Source organism: Nicotiana sylvestris, chromosome 12, assembly GCF_000393655.2.
Source record: "Nicotiana sylvestris chromosome 12, ASM39365v2, whole genome shotgun sequence".
In the NCBI taxonomy this organism is placed as follows: domain Eukaryota; kingdom Viridiplantae; phylum Streptophyta; class Magnoliopsida; order Solanales; family Solanaceae; genus Nicotiana; species Nicotiana sylvestris.
Window position 1 is genome coordinate 50,629,961 of NC_091068.1, and position 9,275 is coordinate 50,639,235.

The window sequence follows — 9,275 nt, forward strand, 5'->3', positions numbered from 1 at the left end:
GCTGAATGAATAGGGCGACTCATATAACCCCTACCACAACAACCTGCTACTGGGGCACGGGCAACAGAGAAATGGCCCGACTCTCGAGACCTCTTGGCCTCCCTCTCCTCTCTATCCCTAGCATGCATGCCCTTAATCCTCCTAACAATGCTCACCACCTGCTAATAAGAAATATCCATCTCCAACTCACGAGCTATGCTAGACCTGATGCTAGGAATAAGGCCCTCAATAAACCGACGAACCCTTTCGCGAACAGTAGAAACCAAGGCTGGTGCATGCCTAGCCAAACTGGTGTAACAGACGGCATACTCTGAGACAGTCATAGTACCCTAGCGCAAATGCTCAAACTCTGCACTCCATGCGTCCCTAAGGCTCTAAGGAACATACTCTATCAAGAACAGATCTGAAAACTGAGTCCAAGTCAGTGAAGCAGCCTCATCCGGACTGTCCAACTCATAGGTGTGCCACCACTCCTAGGTGGCTTCTCGAAGCTGGAAAGTAGTGAAGGAAACCCTGCTCGATCCTGATATACCCATGGTACGGAGAATGCGGTAACTCTCATCTAGAAATCCCAGAGCATCATCTGATGCTAGACCACTGAATACATGAGGCTTGTACCTCTTGAACCTCTCAAGCCTCAGCTCCTCCTCCTTGGAAGCCGCTGCCCTGTCCTCGGGCTAAACTGGCACTGCAGGCGGTACATGAATAATCTCAGGGACCTGCTCAACATGCACTCGCTGCTCAGGAGTGCGGGCGGCGGGAGTCTGTGCTCCTCCCCCGGCCTAAGATGTAGCTGCAGCAAGGGGAAGAAACCTTTTTCTGAGCCAGAGTGGTGTAAATGCTCATGAACTGTGCCAAAGTCTCTTGAAGAGCTGGAGTAGTGGTAGCAATAGGCGTGTCAGGTGCCTGGACTCCGGCTGGAACTGCTAGTGGTACCTCGGCGGCAGCTTGCGCAGGTGCTCTGGCTGCACCATGTGGACATCCTCAGCCTCTACCCCGGCCCCGGCCTTTGACGACTACAGTAGGGAGCGCGGGTACCTGCTCATCTCGAGTAGCACGTGTCCTCACCATCTGTGAGAGAATAGAAGACAGAAGTTTAGAATTGTGATGTCAAAATATCGCACGACAAGGAAATCAAATGAAGTGAAATTTTCCTAATAGTTTCGTAGCCTCTCGTAGATAAGTACAGATGTTTCCGTACCGATTAGTGAGACTCTAATAAACCGGCTTGTGATCCATGACTCCTATGAACCTAGTGCTCTGATACCAACTTGTCACGACCCTGGTTTTCCCTCCATGAACCATCGTGACGGCACCTAGTCTCTACGACTAGGTAAGCCTAAATTGCAAAAGAAAAACCAAAATTTGCGAAATAAAGTAATAACAGTGTGTAAATGTGCCGCTCGGCATACACCATGTTTAACTCTCAATACAAATGCATAAATCCAAGACCCGGAATCCCACGAATCACAAGCTAAGAAGTACTACATAGCACTAACTCCGGAATGTCTAATAAGAACAGAAAATACAAAAGAGTTAAGTACTAAAAAGCAGGAATAGAAATGGACTCCTCGGTATGCGGACGCGACAAATGTACCTCGAAGTCTCTAGAGCAATTGCCTCCCTTAAGGATGGTAGGCCTGAGTAGCGGTACCTAGATCTGCACATGAAAAACATGCGCAGAAGGGCCATGAGTACACTACAACGGTATTGAGTAAGTGCCAAGGCTAACCTCGGTTGGGTAGTGACGAGGAAGGTCAGGGCCCTACTGAGATTAAATAAGATATAAGGGTTAACACTGTGGAATAAAACAGTATAAATAAGTGCAACAACAAGAAATAACATAGGATTGAAAGAACAACAACAACTAGAATAGAGACAAAATAAATCATGGGAAGAAAATACAGCTCAACACAGAGATAACAACAGAGCATCTTCCAGGATACCGTCCTGTAGTCCCAATTACAACTGTCCAGTGGATCTCCCGGGATACCGTCCCATAGTCCATCCAATATATCCGAAAGATCTCCCGGGATCCCGTCCCTTAGTCCAACTATCAGTGCGCGGGGATCTACCAGAATCCCGATCTGTAGTCCCCAAATATAAATACCCGGTACTAGAGGAATCTACCTGTGCAGTCCCGTAGTTCCATATAACTATGCAGGGGGATCTACCGAAATCCCACATCTGTAGTCCCAAATAAATAGACAAGGGGGATCTACCGTAATCCCACAACCATAGTCCCAAATAAACAGACAAAGGGGTGCTACCGGAATCCCACATCTGTAGTCCCAATGTAAATACACAGCAGCAACAGGAAAATATTCAGAAATGAAAATTTCATATTAAGGCAACAAGTAATTCTAGCCTAGCATGTTGCACGAAATTCAAGAAAAGCATGTTGAACAAATAAAGCAATTAAATCAGTTAGACATGACTTCCTAAGCTAACAACAGGCTTAATAGTACAAGTAATAAAAATAGGAAAGGAAACATACTAGTAATTACTTAATAAAAACTGGATTTTCAATAATTTGCACAAGTACGCAATCGTTACCTCACGTACAAGGCATTTTAATTACCAAATATACCAATCCTAAGGGAAAAATCCCCCACACAAAGTTAGACAAGCCACTTACCTCGAACCAACTCAAAATCAAACCGAGACCACGTTCTTACCACGAGTAATCGACTCCAAATGGCCCAAATCTATTCAATTCAATTGCATAATGTGAATAACACTTCAAATAACTGATTCTACAATTAAAGTCTAAGCTAATGCGCGAAATTATGTAAAATGACCAAAATGCCCCTCGGGCCCACGTCACGGAATCGGGTAAAAATTATATTTTCAGAATCCTCACACTCTCACGAGTCTAACCATATCAAAATTATCCAAATCCGATGTCAAATCCCCAATCAAAACTCAATTTCTTGGTCTAAGAACTTTTCCCCCAATTTCCACCAAAATTTCGAAATTAAAGGATGGATTTAAGTGTAGATTCATGGAAATTAGTCTAAACCGAGTAGGAATTGCTTACATAAATCGCCCAGGTGAAATTTCTTCAAAAATCGCAATCTCCCTAGCTCCCAAGTCCAAAATATGAATTATGGTTCAAACCCTCAATTTTGGGTTTTAAAAATCTGCTCAGGTGTTTTGTTCATCGCGATCGCAAAACATGATGTGCGATCACGAAGAGGAAAAATTGATGGCTCCTGAACTGGGCTATGCGAATGCGAGATGAAGCACGTGAACACGGAAGAGGAAAGGGGCAGGCTTACGCGTTCACGGACAAGGCAATGCGAACGCGAAGGGGTAAAGGTCACTGTACCCCTGGCTCCTAGTTCTACTACGCGAACGCAAATGAGGAGGGGGAAAACTTACACGATCGCGAGCCAATTCATGCGATCCCGAAGAACAATTTAAACATCCTCCGAAATTACACTACGCGAACACGGAGGGAAGGGCGTGAACGCAATTAAGGAAACCAGATACCAGATTTTCTGCAATTCTAACAAGTTCCAAAATGACCCGTTGGGCATCCGAAACACACCCGAGGCCCCTGGGACCTCAACCAAACTTGCCAAGAAATCCTAAAACATCATTCAAACTTGTTCCAACCTTCGGAACGCTCAAAATAACATCAAAACACCTATTTCTCATCGCATTCAAGCCTAAGAATTCCAAAAACTCTAAAAATGCGCTTTCGATCAAAAAGTCTATCAAACCTCGTCCGAATGACCTGAAATTTTGCACACACGTCACATTCAACTCTACGGAGCTACTCCAACTTCCAGAATTCCATTCCGACCCTCAAATTAAAATCTCGCTATCGAACCGGAAACTTCAAAAATTCAAGTTTCGGCATTTCAAGCCAAAATTAGCTACGGACCTCCAAAACACAATCCGAACACACCCCTAAGCCCAAAATCACCCAACAGAGCTAACGCAACCATCAGATTTCCATTCCGAGGCCATCTTCACACTGTTCGGACTACGGACAACTCTCCAACACTTAAGCTCTCATTTACGGACTAAGTGTCCCAAAACTCTCTGAAACTCAAAACCGAACATCCTGGCAAATCAAATTAGCAGAAATAAACTTGGAAAAAGTAGTTAATAGGGGATCGGGGCGTAAATTCTTAAGACGACCGGCCGGGTCGTCACATAAACAAAAGATAAAGTATTTTATTTTTTTTCTTCTATGTACTATGTCCTAAAGTTCTAGTAAAAATAAAAAGAATTTTTTCTCATTCATTTTTCATTAATTACCCAAAGAAGAACCTCAAAAGATTTTTTTTTTTGGATTTTTAGAATTAATATCTTAAAAAAAACTTTTAAAGAGGTACTAAAAGAAAATTCTCTCTTTTTTTTGGTCTTAATATACTAAAGGAAATATAAAAGTAATTTTTTATTTTGAGTTCTAAATATTAATTTCCTAAAGGAAAACCATCTCAGAAGAAATTTTTTATTTTATTTCTAGAATTAGTATTCTAAAGAAAACTTCTAGCATAAATATAAAACGCAAAACTTATTTTTTGTTTTTGAGTTACAGCACACTTTTTCAAATACAAAGTAGAAAGTACAATAACAAAAGACTGTATATTACTGTACAAAGGTAAAATACGACATAAAAAAGAACAACAGACTCAAAACATAATAACTAAAAAAAATCTCCTTAAGCAAACTCCTGAATGATCGACCCTGACTGGATGGTCCTAGGGCGCATGTCATACCCAAACACCGGTAAGTATATCCACACTTGTATGAAAAAATTAGACCAAATAAAGTTAAATACCTAGAACACTATGTGAAATAATAATACTTCCTGTTGGACACATGCAAGAGATGATTGAGGCTATTTTTGCAAAATGGCTTATGTGGCCAAAAGGTGGCTAGGAGTGCAAAAATTGGCTAAGTCCCCGATAATCCAAGAACCTAAACTCACTAGGAAGACCGGACCCTATGTAAGTTGCCTACGTATGACGAGAATCAGGTTCGCGTAGTTCGGGAAGATTGGATACGGTCGAGAATTAAAAAAACAACTAATTTAGAGAAAACATATTTTTTTGAAAAATGATGAAACATGTAAACTCTTTTTGGATTTTCTTTTCCCCCTTTTTTTGATTTTTTGATTTTCGGAAAATGCTGAAAAAGTGCGAAATCCTTTTTTTTTTGAATTTTTCATATTTTGTTTCTTAACAAAAATGTGGCAGAAAACATAATTGGGCCCTACTTGCTTTATTTTCACACTTCACCCACTTTTTTCTTTTTTCATTTGCCCTTAACTATCATTGGTCCGCCAAATAACCCTTTTACCCTTGAAGAAATGCAACATGTAGCACATAGGATGCATCAAGATGGTTTGTTATTTTGAGTACACCTGTCCTAGACGGACCCAACCCCTGTGTTGAGTCCCCAAAGTCAAATGCACGTGATGCAAACAAACGTTCCTACTAGGGATCCGGCATGAGGTTATGTTATTCTAAGTTTAAACCTAGGGTTGTGTTCTTGACCTGGCTTACCCGACAGGACAACTCGAGCCGAAGAGGGGACAACATACCGGGAGCACTGGAGTCTACCCGGCCTTGTTGCTGGCCCAACCCCGTTCTTATTTGGTTTAACTTCTACAAAAAAAGCGAGCCACGCGAACGTGTGCACCATTTTTAGAAGAATCAGAGTGGTGGCATAAGAAGACAGTTATATACAATCCAAATAATATCAAAGCGGTAAACATACAACAGTTAGCACAAAAGGTTCACATAATACAGTAATGTTAACAAAAAATGAAGCCAAATAAAAATTATATTAACAAGCTCGAATTGTTGAACCCTGAAATAGAGATTCTGGGTTAGATCCCCAGTAGAGTCGCCAGAGCAGTCACACCTCCTTTTTACACCCCGCAAGGGGTATTAAGGGAGTGTTTTTCAATTTAAGTGACAATCGAAATGGGATTATTTGTTTAAAATTCAGAGTCTCCACTTGGGATAATTTATGGTTTCCTAAGTCACCGGTTTAAAATCTCGAATCGAGGAAGTTGACTCTATTTACGGTCTATGAACACAAAAATCTAGGTAAGGAATTCTGTTAACCCGGAAGAAGGTGTTAGGCATTCCCGGGTTCCGTGGTTTTAGCTTGGTCGCTTTGATCATACTTTGCTTAATCAAATTATCTAATTACTTATTTTAGAACCTATGTGCATTTGCTTTTTCTAGTTAAGAAACTATCTTGAAACAGGTCACGCGTACGTGTACCCATTTGTTTGGTGCATCAAAAATCATGTCATGTGAACGTGTCCACAGTTAATAATGCTTTATTATTATTAAGAAAAGTTTAGTCGAAGTTGCGCGAATGCATACTTTGATTTTGTTCTTAGGATCATAATTATGTCATGCGAACGTGAACACAATCACGACGATATATTAAGTCACGCCTAAAGCAAGCCACGAAATTAAAAACACCTCATCTCGACATCTTAAACCTTTATCTAGTCCTGCCTATCACACAAAGAAAAGTGAACCAAAAGAGCTAAAGGTCCGAAATGATCTTCTTTGTAGAAACATTTGATGAGAAGCGATGTAGAACTTCATTTAACACTTATGCACCTGACTGATTGAACGAAGTTACAATTTATAATTGTACGAAAAAAGAAATTGCGACCAAAGATGAAGAGATTTGCAACACTATATTTGTTAGCAGCTTGCATATTTGTATTTCACATCGCTTTGTATGCAGCATTCTATGTTACTAATAGTACGTATTAAAAGAGTTTACACTATTAATATGTTGAAATTTAAATCAAACTTAAAAGGACTGTACTCTTGTAGTCAACATGTGTAGGTAGGACCAAAATTCCCACTTCTGAGACTACCAAAATATCAATAAACAAATTTGGAGTAATAAAGAACACAGAAACGAATCCAGCTTGAAATACTTAAACATCAAAAGAAAACAAACATGGAACAATATTGAATAAGTAAGGAATAAGATGACTTTTAATAACAAATCTTTAGATTGAATAAGAAGAACCTCCTTTGAAGGACCTACAATAAATCTGACTGGGATCCACGACGGAACTCGGATGCGACATCGACGGCATTGGAACCTCGTTGGCGACGGAGGAGCGACAGAAAAAATGAGAGAGAAGGCTGCGTTCTGGTTGTTGCGGCAGTCGTGAGTGAGTTAAAGAGCAGTAGCAACTGCTTGTTGGTTGTCGCTGGTCATTGCTTGGGAAGAAAAAGGTTGCTGGTCATTGAAGGGATGGATATCCGGCGAGGTGAGGGTCGTTTGGGCAGGAACAACGGCGGATCTCCTTTGGTCTTAGGTCCAGACAGTTGTGTGTGTTGAAGAGAGATCTCTTCTTTTTGTTTTTTGTTCTAATCGTCCAGAAAGAAAAGTTCAGGTAGGAGGGTCTTTTTTGTGTTCTCGTTATCCCTCTAGGTCTCTTTCTCTTGAAGAAGATAACGCCTAGGTGTGTTCATTTTTTATCAAAAACGGATGGCTTTTTCTTTAGGTCTAGAGTCCCTTTTAAGTGTCTTCCTAGGGTTTTAGGGGTATTGGGCTTAGGTTGTCATGGACTAGGTCCAAAAATTAGGCTTTAAAAACGGGTTGTTTGAACCCCAATTTTATTCTTTCTCCGTGAACAGGACTAAAAATCGATCTCATTTACCAATTAATCTTACTTAAGTAAAATAACAATTAAGATAAGACTATCGTTAAAACAAACCCTTTTTTTTGTATTTTCAAATACCATATTGAAATAAAAATAAGGTACTATTTTTTTGTATTTTTTAGTTTTACGAAAGGTATATAAACTAACAACAACTAAAAAGAAGAAATATTTTTGTAATTTTTATTTTTTGTTAAAATAAAGTAAAAAAGTCAAAACTAATTGAAATATCGATATTAGGCCTAAACTAAATATTTTGTGCTACAAATGGGTGAAATCTCGGGGAGGGTCAAAAATCACATGTCTACAGGCCCCTCGGGCAAACAATAGTTCATATACAACTCTTCGGCCAAACATAAAGCATATACATCTCATAACAGAAAAATCTAAGTGGAAATAACAAACCAAATCAGTGATTAAATTCCGAACACCTCGTAAAAACTCTAGTTTCACTGAAAGTTGTTTAAAGCATTTGTTCAATATTTTCAACAGAGTCTCAGTATAAAGAGGAGTAAAAACTATAATTTCATAAAAACAAGCCCCTCTGGCAAAGAATCACTCACTCACACACACACACACACACACACACACACACACACACATATATATATATATAGCCCCTCGGGGAAGACTCTCAGTCACTCGAGACTCAACTCTCATCAATCAACACTCATAATCAGTACTCACGTTGTACCATGTACCTTATAATAACTGCTGCGGCGTGCAGCCCGATCCATAAATATATAGTCGATTGCGCTCACTGGGGTTGTGCAAACTCCGGAGGGGCTCCTACAGCCCAAGCGCTATATCGCTGCGGCGTGCAACCCGATCCATATACACACACATATATATAATACACATACACATACATATAATATACATATATATATATATATATATATACATACATACATACAACCAGGCCCTTGGCCTCTCTCAGTCATCAACCTTACTATCAGGCCCTCAACCTTTCTCAGTCATCAAACTCACAATCCACTTGGGCTATCAGTAAACACAGGGTGCTCAACCCAGAATATCATTTTTATGCATCAAAAGAATATTTAAATACTGAGTTACGAAATCAATAAAAATATAACATGACTTAGTACAGATCTTAAGTCAAAACAATGAGGAATAGTAGTAAAAATCCCCTAAGGGTCCAAACAGTTGGCACGAGGCCCAAATATGGCATCCAACCCAATATATAGTAATAATTTCCAAAACGCAATAATATCAAATAGTTTTCAATCAAATACGAGACTTAATAGTCGTACGGGACGGACCAAGTCACAATCCCCAACGGTGCACGACCCCACGCTCGTCATCTAGCTTGTGCGTCACTTTAAAGCAGCACCACGATGTGGAATCCGAGGTTTCATACCCTTAGGACAACATTTACAATCATTACTTACCTCAAACCGGTCTAAACTCTAACCCGCGATGCCTTTGCCTCTCGAATCAGTCTCCAAATGCTCAAAATCTAACCAAAATCAGTTTCACATCACTAATACACGCTAAAGGAACAAAGACCAAGCGAAAATAATTAAATTAACTCAAAAATCCTGAAATTGGCCAAACCCGACCCCCGAGGCCACGTCTCGGAATC